General features: G+C 44.2%; 1 protein-coding gene across 1 annotated transcript in view; it reads left to right on the top strand.

Moving 5' to 3' along the window:
• The window catches only part of ankrd6b (ankyrin repeat domain 6b), a 208,458-nt gene that overhangs the window by 103,353 nt on the left and 84,965 nt on the right, over positions 1-20,140 (top strand). The window contains exon 2 of the mRNA XM_067984888.1: positions 16,444-16,585. The gene's annotated coding sequence lies outside the window, so the exon portion shown is untranslated. The remainder of the gene's footprint in view (positions 1-16,443; positions 16,586-20,140) is intronic.

Below are 20,140 nucleotides of genomic sequence, written 5' to 3'. Positions count from 1 at the left end.
CCCTTTCCGTTATCTTCTCACTGCTGCCTCCTGCTATTACGTTAAAAAGGAGACTGAGCTCTGGTCTGACCCTTAGGGCTCAATTTTAAAACCGAGCCGGGAAGGGAGCGAGGGGGTCAAATTGAGGTCGGGAAACCCATTGGTGCGGGTTTCCCAGAGGTCCTTACGATTTTGATGTAAGGACGGTTTTTTTTGTTGGTTTCCCGTCCGACTGACCGGACTGATTGACAGGCTGGTCTCAGTCCGACGGGAGACCAGCCAGGGAGAGTACGTGTTCAAGTAAGTCTTTGTTTGTATGGATGGGGGGGGCCATGGATGGGCGTAGGTTGGCACGGGGTCATGAGTCATTGGGGATGGGATAGGGGGTCAGTCATGAGGGGGTGTTGGGATCGGGGGTCCGCGATCGTTGAGGAGGAGGGTCGGGGGTGGGAGGATCGGGGTCAAGGATCGAAGTGGAGGGGAATGATCGGGGTCAAGGATCAGAGTGGGGGAGAGGATCAAGGATTCGCGATCGGCGGGGGGGGATCCGTGATCGGGAGTCGGGTGTCCGCGATTGTTGGGGGATCGTGCAGGTTGGCTTGTTAGGCCTGGGGGAAGTGCTCCTGCTCCTCCAGGCCGACATGCTGTGCCTTTCTAGGCACCTACCCGTTAGTCTCAGGCCTTCTCGCCTCCTTTCACGAAGCGTAAAACAGAAGGCCCAGGAATCACGGCCCCCCCGGGTTGAAATCGGGAAGTCCAGAAAAATGGAGGCCCAAAACCTCCTTGAAAGATTTTAAGGCCCGACCCACCTCCTGGGAGCGGGTTGGTCGCCCGCCCCAGTGAAAACCGGAAATGGGCGGGTTGGAGGCAGGTCTGAAATGGTGGCAATTTTCAATGCTCCCCCCCAGCCCCCAACCCACCCATTTTTCACTTTGAAAATTGAGCCCTGAGTCTTTGTTGATGCTGCTCCTGGATCAGCTGATGGGAAGTGTGTTTTTGCAGACTGCGATTACTCTTGTCAGTTATTCTTCTCCCCCTGAGCTGATGTACTCCATTGCTGGACAGTTTGGCACAAGGATTGGTGAAATTCATTGGATGGTAGCAAGAAAATTTGAATATCTATCAAGTCTGAAAGTTCCAATGCTTTACGGCTGGAGAGCTAAGGGGATGTCCTGTTCTACTTGTACTTTTCTGTTGATTACACAGAGGCTGAAATTATTGCAGATTATAAAGGATACTTTGTCTTTCTCACCCCCACCACCACACACACAAAGTATTTGTTTTTTGTCTATTATCCTTTAAATTTCCATCAGTTATTGATTAGTTCACATTTTTGGAGACAGAAATACTGTTTTTATCATTCCAAATTTTCTGTCTTAATTTTTCATTAGCTGATTATTTTGTAAATGAAACCATTCTGTTACTATGGAAACTTCTGTTGAGACTAACTCGAGAAATAACAGGTGCCACAACAATATGTAGCAATGGCCCTTTGTGATTATTGTGCAGTTTGAACAATAATCAGTCTTAACTTAGTCTCCACTGGTCTGAAAGCAGAAATGAGTACTTAATAGATTGTAAGCTCTTACTTGGAATCCTTATAATAACCATCTTATCTTTCCAGGTCCCAGTCTCTTAAGGAAATGAAAGTGCTTGATTTATAAAGTGCCTTTCTCTGGACATCCCAAAGCGCTTTAAAGCTAATGAAGCACTTTTTGAAGTCACTGTTGTTACGTAGGAAATGTGGCAGTCATTTTGCAGGAAATGTGGCAGTCATTTTGCACACGGCAAGATCCCACAAACAACAATGTGATGACGATGACCAGATAATTTGTTTTAGTGATGGTTGAGGGATAATATTGGCCAGGACACCAGGAGAACTCACCTGCTCTTTGAAAAGTGCCATGGCATTTTTAACATCCACCTAAGAGGGCAGACGGAGCCTTGGTTTAACTTCTCATCTGAAAGATGGCACCTCCAATAGTGCAGCACTCCCTCAGTACTGCACTAAAATGTCAGCCTGAATTGCGTGTTCAAGTCTGTGGAGTGGGGCTTGAACACTGGACTTTCTGACTCAAGAGGCGAGAGTACTACCACTGAACCAAAGCTGACACCTTCTACAGAGCAGCATCAGACTTGTTGCTGGAGTACTGAGTGCAACAGGGCTTGTATCATAGTATGTTACAGCGCAGAAGGAGGCCATTTGGCCCATCGTGCCTGTGCTGGATCTTTGAAAGAGCTATCCAATTAGTCCCACTCTCCTGCTCTTTCCCCATAACCCTGTAATTTTTTTCCCTTCAAGTATTTATTCAATTCCTTTTTGAAAGTTATTATTGAATCTGCTTCCACCACCCTTTCAGGCAGTGCATTCCAGATCATAACAACTCTCTGCAAAAAAAAAATGCTTCCTCACGTCACCTCTGGTTCTTTTGCAAATCACCTTAAATCTGTGTCTTCTGGTTACTGACCCTTCTGCCACTGGAAACAGTTTCTCCTTATTTACTCTATCAAAACCGGCCATGATTTTGAACACCTCTATTAAATCACCTCTTAACCATCTCTGCTCTGAGAGCAACCCCAGCTTCTCCAGTCTGTCCACATAACTGAAGTCGCTCATCCCTGGTACCATTCCAGTAAATCACTTGTGCATCCTCTCTAAGGCCTTGACATCCTCCCTAAAGTGTGGTGCCCAGAATTGAACACAGTACTCCAGCTGAGGCCTAACCAGTGTTTTAAATAGGTTTAGCATAACTTCCTGCTTTTATACTCCATGCCTCCATTAATAAAGCCCAGGATACCATATGCTTTTTTAACAGCCTTCTCAACTTTTCCTGCCACTGTCAAAGAACATAAGAGAACATAAGAAATTGGAGCAGGAGTAGGCCAATCGGCCCCTCGAGCCTGCTCCGCCATTCAATAAGATCATGGCTGATCTGATCCCAACCACAAATCTAAAGAACACAAGAAGTCGGAGCAGGACCCGGCCACATAGCCCCTGGGCCCTCTCCGCCACCCACAGGGCATTGACCGATCCGAACTCAGCTTCATGTCCAATTTCCTGCCCGCTCCCCATAACCCCTAATTCCCTTTACTTCTAGGAAACTGTCTATTTCTGTTTTAAATTTATCTAATGATGTAGCTTCCACAGCTTCCTGGGGCAGCAAATTCCACAGACCTACCACCCTCTGAGTGAAGAAGTTTCTCCTCATCTCAGTTTTGAAAGAGCAGCCCCTTATTCTAAGATTATGCCCCCTAGTTCTAGTTTCACCCATCTTTGGGAACATCCTTACTGCATCCACCCGATCAAGACCCTTCACAATCTTATATGTTTCAATAAGATCGCCTCTCATTCTTCTGAACTCCAATGAGTAGAGTCCCAATCTACTCAACCTCTCCTCATATGTCCGCCCCCTCATCCCCGGGATTAACCGAGTGAACCTTCTTTGTACTGCCTCGAGAGCAAGTATGTCTTTTCTTAAGTATGGAGACCAAAACTGTATGCAGTATTCCAGGTGCGGTCTCACCAATACCTTATATAACTGCAGCAATACCTCCTTGTTTTTATATTCTATCCCCCTAGCAATAAAAGCCAACATTCCGTTGGCTTTCTTGATCACCTGCTGCACCTGCATACCAACTTTTTGATTTTCTTGCACTAGGACCCCCAGATCCCTTTGTACTGCAGTACTTTCCAGTCTCTCGCCATTAAGAAAATAACTTGCTCTCTGATTTTTCCTGCCAAAGTGCATAACCTCACATTTTCCAATATTATATTGCATCTGCCAAATCTCCGCCCACTCACCCAGCCTGTCTATATCCCCTTGCAGGTTTTTTATGTCCTCCTCACTCTCTACTTTCCCTCCCATCTTTGTATCATCTGCAAATTTTGATATGTTGCACTCGGTCCCCTCCTCCAAATCGTTAATATAGATTGTAAAGAGTTGGGGACCCAGCACCGACCCCTGTGGAACACCACTGGTTACTGGTTGCCAGTCCGAAAATGAACCATTTATCCCAACTCTCTGCTTCCTGTTTGATAACCAATCCTCCACCCATGCCAGAATATTACCCCCAATCCCGTGATTTTTTATCTTAAGTAATAATCTTTTATGTGGCACCTTGTCGAATGCCTTCTGGAAGTCTAAATACACTACGTCCACTGGTTCCCCTTTATCCACCCTATACGTTATATCCTCGAAGAACTCAAGCAAATTTGTCAGACATGACTTCCCCTTCATAAAGCCATGCTGACTTTGTCCTATTAAATTATGCTTATCTAAATGTTCCGTTACTGTCTCCTTAATAATAGACTCCAAAATTTTACCCACCACAGATGTTAAGCTAACTGGCCTATAATTTCCAGCCTTCTGCCTACTACCCTTTTTAAATAACGGTGTTACATTAGCAGTTTTCCAATCTGCCGGGACCTCTCCTGAGTCCAGGGAATTTTGGAAAACTATCACCAAAGCATCCACAATCCCTACTGCCACTTCCCTCAAGACCCTAGGATGGAAGCCATCAGGTCCAGGGGATTTATCCGCCTTGAGTCCCATTATTTTACTGAGTACCATCTCTTGAGTGATTTTAATCGTATTTAGCTCCTCCCCCCCGAGAGTCCCCTGTTTGTCCAGTGTTGGGATATTCTTAGTGTCCTCTACTGTAAAGACTGAAACAAAATATTTGTTCAGCATTTTTGCCATCTCCATGTTTCCCACCATTAATTTCCCGGTCTCATCCTGTAAGGGACCTATGTTTGCCTTAGCCACCCTTTTTCTTTTTATATAACTATAGAAACTCTTGCTATCTGTTTTTATATTTTTTGCTAATTTCTTTTCATAATCTAACTTCCCTTTCTTAATCAATCCTTTAGTTACTTTTTGCTGTCTTTTGAAGAATTTCCAATCTTCTATCTTCCCACTAAGTTTGGCTACCTTATATGTCCTTGTTTTTAGTCGGATACTATCCTTGATTTCTTTACTTAGCCACGGGTGGCTGTCATTTCTTTTACACCCTTTTTTCCTCAGTGGAATATATTTATTTTGAAAGTTGTAAAATAACTCCCTAAATGAACACCACTGCTCATGTACCGTCTTACCCTTTATGTGCACCCCAGGTGTCTCTGTTCCTCTATCCCCTTCAAAATTGTACCTTTTAGTTTACATTGCCTCTCCTCATTCTTCCTACCAAAATGTATCTCTTCACACTTCACTGCATTAAATTTCATCTGCCATGTGTCTGCCCATTTCACCATAAGTTTGTCTATGATCTCCCGAAGTCTGTTACTATCCTCCACATTGTTTACTAATTACCGAGTTTCGTGTCCTCAGCAAACTTTAAATTATACCCTGTATACCCAAGTCCAGGTCATTAATATATATCAGAAAGAGCAGTGGTCCTCATACTGGGGGACACCACTGCACACTTCCCTCTGGTCTGAAAAACAACCCTTCACCACTACTCTCTCCTTTCTGTCCCTTAGCCAATTCTGTATCCACGCTGCCACTGCCCCTTTAATCCCATGGATTTCAATTTTGCTTACCAGTCTATTATGAGGTACTTTATCAAATGCCTTTTGAAAGTCCATACACACATCATCAACTGCACTACCCTCATCAATGCTTTCCATTACTTCATCAAAGAACTCAATCAAGTTAATCAAACGCATTTTTTCCTTTAACAAATCCCTGCTGACTTTCATTTATTAGCCCATTCTTTTCCAAGTCCCATTAATTTTGGCCCGGATTATTGTCTCAAAGTTTCCCCACCGCCGACGTTAGGCTGACTGGCCTGTAATTGCCCGGTTTATCCCCCTCCCTTTTTTTGAACATTTGCAATCCTCCAGTCCTCCGGCACCATCCTCATACCTAAGGAGCATTGGAAGATTGTGGCTAGAGCCTCTGCAATTTCTACCCTTATTTCCCTCGCTAACCTAGGATGCATCCCATCTGGACCAGGTAACTTTTCTACTTTGAGTACTGCCAACCTTCTAAGTACCTCCTCTTTATCTATTTTTATCCTATACAATATCACTACTACCTCCTCCTTTGCTGCTACATTGGCAGCATCTTCTCTAGTGAGACCGATGCAAAGTATTCATTTAGTGCCTCTGCCATACACTCTACTTCCACAAGAGAATCTCCTTTTTTGTCCCTAATCGGCCCAACCCTTCCTTTGACAACCCTTTTACTATTTATATGTTTATAAAAGATTTTTGGGTTCCCTTTTAAGTTACCTGCTAGTCTATTCTCATACTCTGTCTTTGCCCTTCATTCCCTTTATTAGATCTGTACTTTTTGTATTTAGCTTGGTTCTATACTGTATTATGAACCTTCTCTTAAGATTCAAGTTCTGAGTCCTGAACATGTCCATTTGTGGACTTCTGACACATGTGTTGGGTGCCAACAGCTTTGAGCATTTCCTTAACATGTGCCATTTTAATAGAATTTTAAGCCAGTGTCTCAATACTGTTAAGGCCATGAAGTAGGTGTCCTTCAGTGGGACAAACAGTAAAAATGCCAGCTCAGAGATGTTGAGCAGTAGCCCCGCCCCGAGTTAAAATCGAGGCCTAACAGTCCTGTTTGGGTATCTTGGGTGAACTATGAGATTGGAAGCCTGGGTAGTGGGAGTAAATCTCCAAAAGAGATGAGATTGGTGACAGTCTAGAAAGTAAAGTTATGATGTTCAGCAGTGCAGTCATAATCCAGAAGGAGGTCGACAGATAATTGGCATTTGGCCTCAACCAGGTAGGAGTCCTTCTGCCATTCGACAAGAGTACCTCCATTGTCAGCAGGTTTCATGTTTCATGTTGAGGTCAATAATCAGGGAGCAAAAGTTCAGAGGGAGATAGAAACTCAGCTGGCTGATACTGTGGCGACAGTTCTCATGAAAAGATTGAGACAAGACAAGAGACCAGGGGGAGGCTAGAGGCAGGAGAAAGGGTAAGATTCATGAGGGGATGCTTTCCTGGACAAAACAGAAAGCATAGAGGTGAAAGCAGCAGCAGAAGAGCTCAGCATCGTGTTGGGTTTGGAATTTGATGAGGAGGCGCATGAGGAAGAGATGAAGCAAAGGCTTTTGATGTTTTTTGTTAAAGCAACAGATGGGACAAAGGATGATGTGGAACTAAGAACCAGGCCAGCTACTGTATAGACTGAGCCAATGTGGCTGAAGAGAGAAGTTCAGAGTGGAGATGCATGATGGAGAAGGTGTGGAAGATTGCAGAGATATCAGTGATCACAAGTAGATCTGAAAGAAGAGTCTGGGGTCAGCTGGAATCCACATGGAAGGAGTTGGAACTTTGAGCAGGTGCTGGAAAAGATGATGGCGTGCTGATGGGTTTTAGCAAATGTACAATTATGAACAAGAAGAAAATGGCTGAAAAATGATAGTGAACAGGACAAAAGAGACAAATGAAAATCACAGTGAAGAGATGAACGGCACTTCAGCAGGCTGACATTCTTGGAAGAGAAGTAGCAGAGTCTTTGCGATTTTTATCTTTTTAATATGTACCAGCTCACTCTTTTGATCGCCTTTGCCCCTACCTGCTCCCTCCCGTCTGTGCACTTTTTTGCTTGTTTCCTTTCATTCTCTTTTGATGTCTTTGGATTCTGCTTGCTTCCTTCTCCATTTCTGTTTGATGCCCTTTTTCATGTCAATGGCCCCTGGTAACTTCCATCTGCATTTGTTTTAGTAATTTTTATTCATACCCTCCTGTTCTGCTCTTGTGTCCCTGCTGTTACTCCCCTCTCTTGTGCGAGGTAGAGTTTAATTAATACTCTACATTTTTCCAGACTCTCTGACATCATGGAATGTGTTTTATACCCTTTGCAGTATTTTGTAATTGTGTCTTTGATCTAGATTACAGCACATTTAGAGAGTTTCTAGAGAAAATATAAAAGGAGGAGGGCAGAATTAGATGCTGTTTGGAAAACATCCTCTTTCTCCTTGGTTCTCTAAGGGTTCCACATTAGTAATGTGTTTCATAATGTCCTGTTTTCATTGAACTTCAGGCAGAAATTACAAAGAGAAAACTGTTCGCTTTACAGTTCAAATAAAATTACCCTTCACATAGTAATTACATCAATTATTGAAATTACTATTTTAAATTTTTAGCTTTCCTCTGTTCTTATCAACTGGGATGGAAACAGGAGTTGATGTGTATTTATTGATTAATACAGAGAAACCCTCAAAGTACATTTGCTATTTCTTCATTTCATGAGGTTTTCTATGCATGTAGGATTAATGAAACCAGCAACAACTTATATTTATATAATGCCTTTCAAATAGCAAATCATCCAATGTCGCTTTATAATGGGAGCAGTGGACACTGAGCAGGAATTGGCAAAGATTTAGAAAGGAAATTCAGAGGCATAATGGCTGATGGTTCTGCCATTAATGGTGAGTAGAAGGAGGGAGCATGCACAGTGGACCAGAGCTGGAAGAACACAAGGTGGGTGATAGCATTTCGGGCTAGAGTATTTTCCACTAGTTGGGTGCAGTAAGGACATGAGGAAGATGAGATGAGGGCAAGAATTTTGAAGCTGATACATTGTTTGGGGGGGGTGGGTGGTGGTTGGTGGTTGGTGGAGGGTTGGCGAGTATAGAGGTGATCAGCATGTGTGACTTTGTGCAGCTTAGGATATAGGCCACAGAGCTCTGGATGTGATCGAGTTCATATAAGTGGGAGCTGGGAGAGGCTGGTGAGGATCACACTATGAGGATGAAGGTTTCAGCAGTGGTGGGTGTAAAGGCGGGGTGAAGGTAAACTATGTTCCAAAGGTGGGATTAAGTGGGCTTGGCAATGGACCACATGTGATGTTTGAAATTCAGCGCAGGGTTTAACAGGACATGAGGATGTACACCTACAGGTTCAGTCTGTGAGCAACTGAGGAGGGAGATGGTATCAGCATCTGAGGTAGGAGGTTTCTGACAGGGGTTGAACAGGATGACTTTGGTTTTGTCAGTGTTAATCTGAGAAAGTTCTGGGTCAACCAGAACCTGATGGCAGACAGGCAGCAAGATGGTGGTGGAGAAGTAGGTTTAGATATTATTGGTGTACGTACAGAAGGTGATCTCACATTTGCAGAGGATGTCACCAAGGATGGCAAATAGGTAAGGACTAGGAGATGATTGTTTGGGCCTAGAGAAGAGACCATTGGCTGAGATGCACGTACTACAGTTGCACAGGTACAAATTGAATCAGGAGAGGGCAGTGCTGAGAGGTGGAACACAGAGGAGAGGCAATGGAGAAGAATGAAATGATTGACTGTATCAAAGGCTGTGGAGAGGACAAGGAGAGCGAACGCACGGTGGTTGCAGTCATGTAGGATGTCATTGATAACTTTGAGCAAATGCTCTTAGCTCTGTGTTTAGAACAGAAGCTAGACTGGAGGGATTCGAATAGGGAGTGGTGGGCATGAAGCTGGTCAATGATGATGCACTCAAGGACCATTGAGAGCAATGGGAGATGGGGATGCTAATTTGAGGGGACAAAGGAATTAAGAAGGGGGTGAGTGAGCTTAGCAGCATTGGTGAGGGAAGGGAGAGAAAGATGCCTTAATAAAGGGAAAGGTTGATAATATTGGTGAGCACTGCGCCAAAGAGTGACCGTTGAGTGGTGAGGACATAAGTTGGGAGGTGACTGAGGCAGCAGGTGATGGGCCTTATAGAGAAAATTAATCTGTGGCTTACCCCCTTATTTTCCCCTTCATCATTATCAGCGTTTAGTGTGGATGGAGGCAGGAGACAGTAAGATCCGGGGAAGGCGGATGCAACTGATTGAATAGTAGGTGCAAATAAGCAGATAGCAGCTTCAGTTTTGGAGTTGTAATAGATCCATGAGGTCCTGCTGTTGGACAGTAGAAGGAGAGCAGAGGAGGATGTTTGTACTGGAGAAGAGGAGTTTGGAATTATCCTAGCCCTCTAGCATGATGCTGGAGCAAATGAATGGGAATGGTGAAGATAAATAAAGACCTGGCCAGAAATGGCCTCGGAGGTGGTCCAGTTTTCGGCTGTAAGTTCTAATGTACATCAATTAGTGATTACGTTTTTATACACTAACATATTTACATGGGAGAAACAATAAAAGACCATTGTTCTCAAGTATGAACACGTTCCTGGGCCGCTTGACATTTCTAAAAGCTTAAACCGTTCATTAAAATACAATTATCCACATATACGATCCACATATTTAATACAGACACATTGAAGAGAATTTTACTCTCCCGCCGCCACCCCCGCCCCTCCCCCAGCCTGGCAGAAACCGAGCAGATGGGCAATTAAAAAGGTTTGGGAAACATACCCGATGGCCTCCTGCCCTGATATTGCCGACTGCAATTTTAAATTTCAGGCGCCAGGGTCATCCACCAGAAGCCGATGAGGTCCTATGCTGATTGGGCCCTGATGACATCATAGGACCTGACTGCAATATTAACCCGAGGCCTATGCGGGGAAGCCCTCGTTCCCTCCCCATCGGGCCACACCTGCTGGGAACGGGAACCGGGGCAAGGTAGGAAAATTTTCCTTATGGACCAGGAGAAGTGATTCTCCAGGTGTCACAAGGAAATCTCGCCCCTTCCCCGCTCCTGGCTACCCTCCCCCGACCACGATTGCCTCCAGACCCGTCCTCCCCAATCACTTACCTTATACCAGGCACAGTTCCCCTGGGTCCTGCTCGCTGGGCTCCTCATCATTCCCATCGGGTTCGGGTGGGAGTCCATCTTAGAGAATATAAATGAGGCCTGCTTGCTAAAATCAGTTGGGCCTCTCTGCTGCTGCTTTTCTGTCCAGGGTTTCTCTGTTGTGTTTATCATGTCCTGTTACTCCAATGCAATGCTCACATTTCTAATGGAAGCATATGTGATACTCTTAAGTTCTTTTTTTGCTGTTCTCCCCCACTCTTCACCTGGTCTTCCGAGTCCATAAGCCGTGTGTTATTGAAATAGCGATCAGGTGACTGGAGACCAAGCCACCTGGGCCCTTTATGTTGGCTAGGAGGTGCAGGAGAGCATCCGAGGGGTGACTGTCCTCTTCTCCCTCCCTGTGTGGAGGCACCTCATTTCCTTAATACTTTCTTTCAACAGTGTAACTGCGATGAGTAAAAGAATGGGCTGAATGGCGAATTGTGTCCAACTGCCCCCATTTGTCCTGTGTCACAGTACAAAATGTTTACTGACATTATTTATGCAAAAGTCATCAGGGCCTCATTTCTCAAATGGGTTTTTGGTCTTGCATCCACTGCAATGGGTGCTAAATCTGATGGAGAACATCAAAAATTGAAAAAGCAGCAGCAATTGCTGCTTTAGACAGAAGTTTAACTTCTCTTGCTCCAAAATAGAGTTAGAATTTTTACCAGGAATTTTTTTTTTTGCCAGTTTCAAGTTTGGTAAGAGCAATTGAGACCTGTTTGTTTGTATTACTGCTTCCACCAGTGTTGTCATATTGTCGTAAAAGCCCAACTGGTTCACTAACGTCCTTTAAGGAAGGAAACGTGCCGTCCTTATCTGGTCTGGCCTATATGTAACTCCAGTCCCACACCAACGTGCTTGACTCTTAACTCTCGTCTGAAGTGGCCTAGCAAGCCACTCAGTTCCTCGGGATGGCAACAAATGTCAGCCTTGCCAGTGATGCCTACATCCGAAAAATAAATAATACAAAGCCCCTCCAGATCAAGGGTGTTCATTAAACAATGCTTTGGATTCTTGAAGCAATGATTTAATTGTCTGGATCACCAGGGCTGTTTCTTCCTCCCCTTCCTTTCCTTCCTTCCTTTCTTTCTACATTATGATGGGTTATGGTACAGTAAATGGTAATAGAGTATTTTTTCCATTGGTCAGCAAGACATTAACTAGAAGTTAATCACAAAAAAGATTTAAAAGGGAAGTCAGAAATAATTTCTTTACATGGACGTCGGTTTGAATATGTGACTCTTTGCTACAAACCATTGTTGAAGCTTTATCGTCCTGCATTTTCCCAGTTAACACATGAATGATCTCTTGGACGAGGTACTGGAGGTTGACTCGTGCTTGTGGGACTGCACCTCAGCCAGCAGTCAGTGCTATCAGCAGGGGGAGAAAATTTTTAAAAAACACATTAACAAATATTAACTAAACTTTCTCACTAATGTCCCAGAGCGCTTCACAGGAGCATAATCAGACAAAAATTGACACCGAGCCAAAGTAGTAGATATTAGGAAGGGTGACCCAAACTCGGTTAAAGAGTGATTTCTTTCCTAAAATGGACATGTTAAGACTCATCCAACTCACATATCTGTGATGAGCAGTTCCTCACCTGAATAACTTAAGGGGGAATATTGCTATAGGGGGTGCATTTTAAATTAAAATACCGCCTTTAGTTAAAAAATATAATTAACAATCTCACCTATATATTTGGAGGAACTTTAATATTTAAAGTCTTTCCCCAGACTGGAAATTCCCTCCCCCAAACAAAAACACATGGTAGGTTTGAGTTTCAGAAAACAGCTTTCAGCAATGACTCCCTTTGCAATGAATTCTGAAGCATTGATGTAGATTGGTGGCTTTGTAAATCTTGTTTGTCTGTCTGGAGGCATTAGCTATTTAAAAAAAATCAGTGTCAATCACATCCAGGAAAGGAAAAATTACATTAAATTTTACATTTCTCTTATAAGGTGGTGGAAATGTTTTTCTTTTTCCTTCTGTTTGGCGAGGAACCAGAGCCAGGCATCGTTTCTGTCAAAATATCAGCATTTGTAAACAATGCAATGATATTTGTGCAGTTTAAAACACCATGGGCGCTAAATTGGGCCATGTAGCGCTTGTTGTTTCGGCACTACACGGCCTCTAGAGGTGCCAAGATGGCGTCTTGGCTGCGCACGCACGTATGTTTCCAGCGTGATGTGCGCCGGACGCCATCTTGGTATAGGAGTTAGCACATGCGCAAATACCGAACACCAGCTGCATGTAAAGTAAGGAGAAAATGGATACAATCAGTGTACAACGCTGATTCAAAGTGATAGACACCATATTGGCACTTAATGCTCAACTCAATGCACAGTCTTAACCTCGACCATTTGAATGTGTCTTAGAGTGCCTGAAGGACCCCACCAATGCTATTTAAAGGGACCATGCAGGATTTACAGGTTAGCGACTGGATTATTGCTTCTGGCTGCCGAGACATTTGTAACTGTTTTTGGAGGTCTCCTATACTTGAATACTAGGACGTGGGGACCTGGCATTTAGAGCCAGGACGTGCAGGAGTGAATTTTGGAAATGCTTCTGCACGCAAAGGGTGGGAGAAGTTTGGAACGCTCTTCTGCAAACCGCAGTTGATGCTCGCTCAATTGTGAATTCTAAATCTGAGATTGATAGATTATTGTGAACCAAGGGTATTAAGGGATATGGGGCTAAGGCGGGTATTTGGAGTTAGGTCACAGGTCCACCATGGTCTCATTGAATGGTGGAACAGGCTCAAGGGGCTAAATGCCACGGCCACTTGCTCCCCCCTGATATGTGCCACCTTCTCCTGCAAGAAAGCAGGACATGTGTCTGGGTGATGTGCCTGTCATGGTTTTTTTTTATTTGTTCACAGGATGTGGGCGTCGCTGGCGAGGCCAGCATTTATTGCCCATCCCTAATTGCCCTCGAGAAAGTGGTGGTGAGCTGCCTTCTTGAACCACTGCAGTCCGTGTGGTGACGGTTCTCCCACAGTGCTGTTAGGAAGGGAGTTCCAGGATTTTGACCCAGCGACAATGAAGGAACGGCGATATATTTCCAAGTCGGGATGGTGTGTGACTTGGAGGGGAACGTGCAGTTGGTGTTGTTCCCAAGTGCCTGCTGCTCTTGTCCTTCTAGGTGGTAGAGGTCGCGGGTTTGGGAGGTGCTGTCGAAGAAGCCTTGGCGAGTTGCTGCAGTGCATCCTGTGGATGGTACACACTGCAGCCACAGTGCGCCGATGGTGAAGGGAGTGAATGTTTAGGGTGGTGGATGGGGTGTCAATCAAGCGGGCTGCTTTATCTTGGATGGTGTCGAGCTTCTTGAGTGTTGTTGGAGCTGTACTCATCCAAGCAAGTGGAGAGTATTCCATCACACTCCTGACTTGTGCCTTGTAGATGGTGGAAAGGCGTTGGGGAGTCAGGAGGTGAGTCACTCGCCGCAGAATACCCAGCCTCTGACCTGCTCTCGTAGCCACAGTATTTATATGGCTGGTCCAGTTAAGTTTCTGGTCAATGGTGACCCCCAGGATGTTGATGGTGGGGGATTCGGTGATGGTAATGCCGTTGAATGTCAAGGGGAGGTGGTTAGACTCTCTCTTGGAGATGGTCATTGCCTGGCACTTGTCTGGCGCGAATGTTACTTGCCACTTATGAGCCCAAGCCTGGATGTTGTCCAGGTCTTGCTGCATGCGGGCTCGGACTGCTTCATTATTTGAGGGGTTGCGAATGGAACTGAACACTGAGGGAAGGTCATTGATGAAGCAGCTGAAGATGGTTGGGCCTAGGACACTGCCCTGAGGAACTCCTGCAGCAATGTCCTGGGGCTGAGATGATTGGCCTCCAACAACCACTACCATCTTCCTTTGTGCTAGGTATGACTCCAGCCACTGGAGAGTTTTCCCCCTGATTCCCATTGACTTCAATTTTACGAGGGCTCCTTGGTGCCACACTCTGTCAAATGCTGCCTTGATGTCAAGGGCAGTCACTCTCACCTCACCTCTGGAATTCAGCTCTTTTGTCCATGTTTGGACCAAGGCTGTAATGAGGTCTGGAGGCGAGTGGTCCTGGCGGAACCCAAACTGAGCATCGGTGAGCAGGTTATTGGTGAGTAAGTGCCGCTTGATAGCACTGTCGACGACACCTTCCATCACTTTGCTGATGATTGAGAGTAGACTGATGGGGCGGTAATTGGCCAGATTGGATTTGTCCTGCTTTTTGTGGACAGGACATACCTGGGCAATTTTCCACATTGTCGGGTAGATGCCAGTGTTGTAGCTGTACTGGAACAGCTTGGCTAGAGGCGCAGCTAGTTCTGGAGCACAAGTCTTCAGCACTACAGCTGGGATGTTGTCGGGACCCATAGCCTTTGCTGTATCCAGTGCACTCAGCCATTTCTTGATATCACGTGGAGTGAATCGAATTGGCTGAAGACTCGCTTCCGTGATGGTGGGGATATCGGGAGGAGGCCGAGATGGATCATCCACTCGACATTTCTGGCTGAAGATGGTTGCAAACGCTTCAGCCTTGTCTTTTGCACTCACGTGCTGGACTCCACCATGAATAGCTGCCAGTGTGTGTGGCCTGTGAGTTGTGGGTGGGTGGCTTGCAACAGTGGTAATGTTTAAGGGTGAGAGGAAGCATCTGGTTGGAAGAGTTGAGTACTGATTGAAAGAGTTTGTTGGTGTGTGGGTGATGGGGTATAGTGCGTGGAGCAGTGGATGCGGCTAGTGGTGCAGTTGATAGGAGTCACCACTTGACAGTTGACCTCACTCACCTTGACCACTCATGTCAAAGCAATGAACTTCTTCCTGCACTGCATCCATGTTTGTGGTGCTATACGCCTGGCATTGACTTCGTCCTCTACTGCCTCCCATTGCCTTTTGGGCATATGCCTGGAGGGCCTCTTGCACTCCCCACCCCCCTCCCCTTTTTGTCCACCTCTTGCACCTAGGCCTCTAGTGCATCATCAGAGAACGTTGGCGCATATACTCTCGCAAGCCTGGTACAAACTCAGATCGGCAGATTGGTGAGGTCTGGCATGCAGATTGGAGGATGTGGGATTTAGTAGTGCGCAACCTTTATTCAATGTTTTAACATAACTCATCAGTGTGTAAACATAGGGACAGGAGCTGCATGTACGTTTTGCATGTGCGATGTCTGATCTCTGTTTGGACTCCGTGCAGACAGCAGACTGATATTTTCAGCAAATAACAGGTCCCATCTCCCTTTTAAGAGATTTGTAACAGTCAGCCTGCCTTTAAGAGATTGGGGCTCCCCCTGCTGGTGGAAAGTGTGAATTACATCGAATCCTCTTTCGACGCTGATTTGGAACGCTGCTTGCAGGTAAGTCCTCAGGCCTGACGAAAGTCTCGTCCTGCCTGCGCAGGGGCCATTGGGTGCGGGGTAATAGTGGATCACGCTATCCTTGCCCAATAATAGGCTCTATCCAATTTTTTTTTCCCCAATTTTTTTTTCCCCATGTGTGTTTATAAACAAGCGAAAAAGAAAGTTTCACAAGCACATTTTCATGAAGGTAACATTCCTTTAAGCAAAAATGTTTTTTGAAACTACTGCAGATTTTTTGAGGATGAAAATCTCTGAATAAAAAGGAACTTGTCTCTAAAAACAAGCATAGCTGAAAGCCAAAATAATCCCCTGCATGAGTAGTAATTAGTCAGGCTGCAGAAACCTGGTATATGTGATTGTGCTGATAAGTGCCTAGATGAGGTCATTCAATCAAATAATATGAACGTTTACATTTCTTTTTGCTTCAGGGAATTTACTGAATGAAAATGTGTTAGACCGACACAAGGAGTAAACGTAAGTGGCATTATCAATCTTCCAGAGAGGAATTATATAAACCGAGGGACTCCTTGTTTTCCGTTGTGGTGAAGATTATGTGAATACTTTTCTAAGGTAAGCAGTGTGAGCAGTTGGTGAATCTCCAAAATAGTGCACATACTAAAACCTATATCTAATAGCATGTTCATGCTGAGTCCATGGCTGATGTTGGTATCACCATCCACAGGTACCTCAAAATGCTTTTACATTACAGGAGTGCAGCTAATAAATCAGATGCCAGGCGTCCCTCTGTCAGCTCCATTCATTACTGTAAAACCCGACACTTAGGGACCCGGTAGCATCTTAGCACCATGGAAATGTAGGTCTATGGATCTGCCACCTGATCTTTTCTTGAAAAATAAACTCGGTGAGTCAGTTCTTTTTGAAGTATAGTCACTGTTGTACCGTAGGCAAATGTGGCAGCCAATTTGCATGCAACAAAGTCCCACAAATAGTAATGAGATAAATGACCAGATAATCCGTTTTCATAATGTTGGTTGATGGATAAATGTGGACCAGGGCAATAGGAGAACTCCCCAGCTCTTCGAATAGTGCCATGGTATCTTTTATGTCCACCTGGGAGGGCAAATGGGGCCTCAGTTTAACATTGCATCTAAAAGACGATAACTCCGACAGTGCAGTACTCCCTCAGTGTAGTGTCAGCCTAGATTATATGCTTAAGTCTCTGGAGTGGGGCTTGACTTAATGACCTTCTGCCTCAGAGGTGACAGTGCTACCACTGAGCCAAGGCTGACACCTTAAAGATAAGGTATACTTAAAAATATAAGTACAATATTGTGATCTTACACTTCACTAATGAAGCCCCAAGAAATCAACTTGTGGCATTGCCTTTTAATCCTGTAACTATTTGCCTACTCTGCAGATCCTGTTCTTTTATATTAGAAAAGTGTTGCAGTGGGAATTTGAGGGGGGAGGAGGAGGAGTCTCTTGTCTCAGTAATACTAAGTACAATATTTTACACCATTGTGCTGGTGCATTAACAATGCAGCCTCATTTGTGCCAGCTGGGTTATATTGACTAGTAGCCACAGGAGCACTGATGTCCTCTGAAATTCAGAGTGCTATTGCAAACTCAAGGCATATTTGCTTAACACATGACATTGTACACATCTGCATGCACATGTTTAATGCCACTCCCAATTTTAAAAGGAACCAGAGCACCCCAATAACCTAGCTCAGATCAGGAACCCATGTTGAGAGAATTTCTGGGTACGAATGCTATAGCACACCAATGTACTTCACAATAGCACTGATTTTCATATGTGTTTTAATAATGTCTTTTCATATTCCTTATTCTCCCACCCAAATTCCACTGCAGGCACAATCACACTTACTGATGACTTCAGTTTGCTAAGCATTCTCAATATCATTGTTATAGTCCTTAAATATGCAAGAAGTGAAACACTGGGTTATTATAATTAAAACCAAATCTTTCATTTAATTTTCAAATTGGAACCTATTCACTCTCTTTGTCTGTGAAAAATAGACCAGTCTCTGTCAGCACCGATATTAAACTCGCTTATTGCAAAATCTGTACAATGTTTTGTCAATTCTGACTGAGAAGAAAACTGCGAAGAAATAGTGACCCATTCATTTTTGTGTTAATGATCCTAAATGCTATCCACTTCCAGGTGTTTGTTGTTCTTTGACCCTTCACTTGTAGCACAATGCTTTTTGTGCCTTGGTGTAGAAATCTACACCTGGACTGTTCGCAGAGCAGGAGCGCAGCACTTTAGTGATGTTGGGAAGAGTGATTTAATTATCTTGAATCAGTAAATATTTACTTGTGCTTTGCTCCCATTTTTTTTAAAAGCTCACTGTTGAAGGGGGATTCAAAGCTCTGATTACTCGCTGGGCCACAGGTGCTGCTTCTCTGCAGTGTGACATCAGGGAGTACCCAAATTCAGGGCCTTCTTGTCTGATCGGACTTCGGTGTGATTTCAAATTTCGATCTGAACCTCCTCCTCGATTAGTTCAGTTCTCAAAAAAAAAGTTTGGAGAATCAAAAACCCAAAGTATTCAACAGCAGGCGTTCAAAGATCGCAGAAACCTAAAGATCGAAATGCTGCACAGATGGTTGTGACTGGCAGTTCATTCCTTTGCAATCAAATTGCTATGGTTAGTAGTTTGTCATTTAAGCCACTTGGAGCATCTGTACTGTAATATTGCTAGGGAATAAGTAAAGATGCTGGTGGAGCTCTTGAAAATTCTTGTTTAAATCGAGGTTGTAATTTCATGTGCCCCATGATAGTAGAATGGGTGTAATGCAGTGTAAAGTGTGCAGGACACGCTGAGAAAGGTCTCTCTGATGAATCTGTTCCGCTGTCTTATAATACTGTACGCAATATGCACCATTGCATGCTCCCAAAGCAGCTAATGATTGGTTGCAGCAGTAATAAGTACTGAGTAAATACTTTAAGGTCATGTATTGTCAGGGATTTTTTGACTCTCAAACCAGAAATTCCTGTTTTATTGAAAGATCAGCAAGTTTGAAGTATCAAAATTGGCAACAGATGGGTTGCTACTATTCACAGCACTTGGATCCAGTTTCTACTGCAAATGGAACCGGGAGGGAAAAAATAATGCTCGCAGTAAATCTGCAACAAAGAAAGTTTCAGTCAGTGTTGTACCTCTGATGCATTACTGACCAGAAAAGGGACACTCCACTGAGAGATTTCCAAAGGTTAACCAACAGCTTCTCACCAGTCAGAAGAGAAGAAAAGGTAGATCAGGTACTTGGAGAAACTTGGTACAGGTACAGGCTAAGTAACAGGAAGCAGAGAGTAGTGGTGAAGGTTGTTTTTCGGATTGGAGGAAGGTGTACAGAGGTGTTCCCCAGGGGTTGGTGCTGGGACCACTGCTTTTCTTGATATATATTAATGACTTGGACTTGGGTGTACAGGGCACAATTTCCAAATTTGCAGATGACACAAAACTTGAAAGTATAGCAAACAGTGAGGAGGATAGTGATAGACTTCAAGAGGATATAGGCAGGCTGGTGAAATGGGTGGACACGTGACAGATAAAATTTAATGCAGAAAAATGCAAAGTGATACATTTCGGTAGGAAGAATGAGGAGAGGCAATATAAACTAGAGGGCGCAATTCTAAAAGGGGTACAGGAGCAGAGAGATCTTGGGGGTATTTGTACACAAATTGTTGAAGGTGGCAGGGCAGGTTGAGAAAGCGGTTAAGAAAGCTTGGGCTTTATAAATAGAGGCATCGAGTACAAAAGCGAGGAAGTCATGATGAACCTTTATAAAACACCGGTTCGGCCACAACTGGACTATTGTGTCCAGTTCTGAGCACTGCACTTTAGGAAAGATGTGAAGGCCTTAGAGAGGGTGCAGAAAAGATTTACCAAAATGATTCCAGGGATGAGGGACTTTAGTTATGTGGATAGACTGGAGAAGCTGGGGTTGTTCTCCTTGGAAAAGAGAAGATTGAGAGGAGATTTGATAGAGGTGTTCAAAATCATGAAGAGGCTAGACAGAATAGATAGAGAGAAACTGTTCCCATTGGTGGATGGATCAAGAACCAGAGGACATAAATTTAAAATGATTGGCAAACGAACCAAAGGTGACATGAGGAAAAACTTTTTTACACAGCGA

Source organism: Heptranchias perlo, chromosome 5, assembly GCF_035084215.1.
Source record: "Heptranchias perlo isolate sHepPer1 chromosome 5, sHepPer1.hap1, whole genome shotgun sequence".
Lineage (NCBI taxonomy): Eukaryota > Metazoa > Chordata > Chondrichthyes > Hexanchiformes > Hexanchidae > Heptranchias > Heptranchias perlo.
Note: the sequence above shows the minus strand (reverse complement) of the source record. Positions and strands in the feature narration are given on the sequence as shown.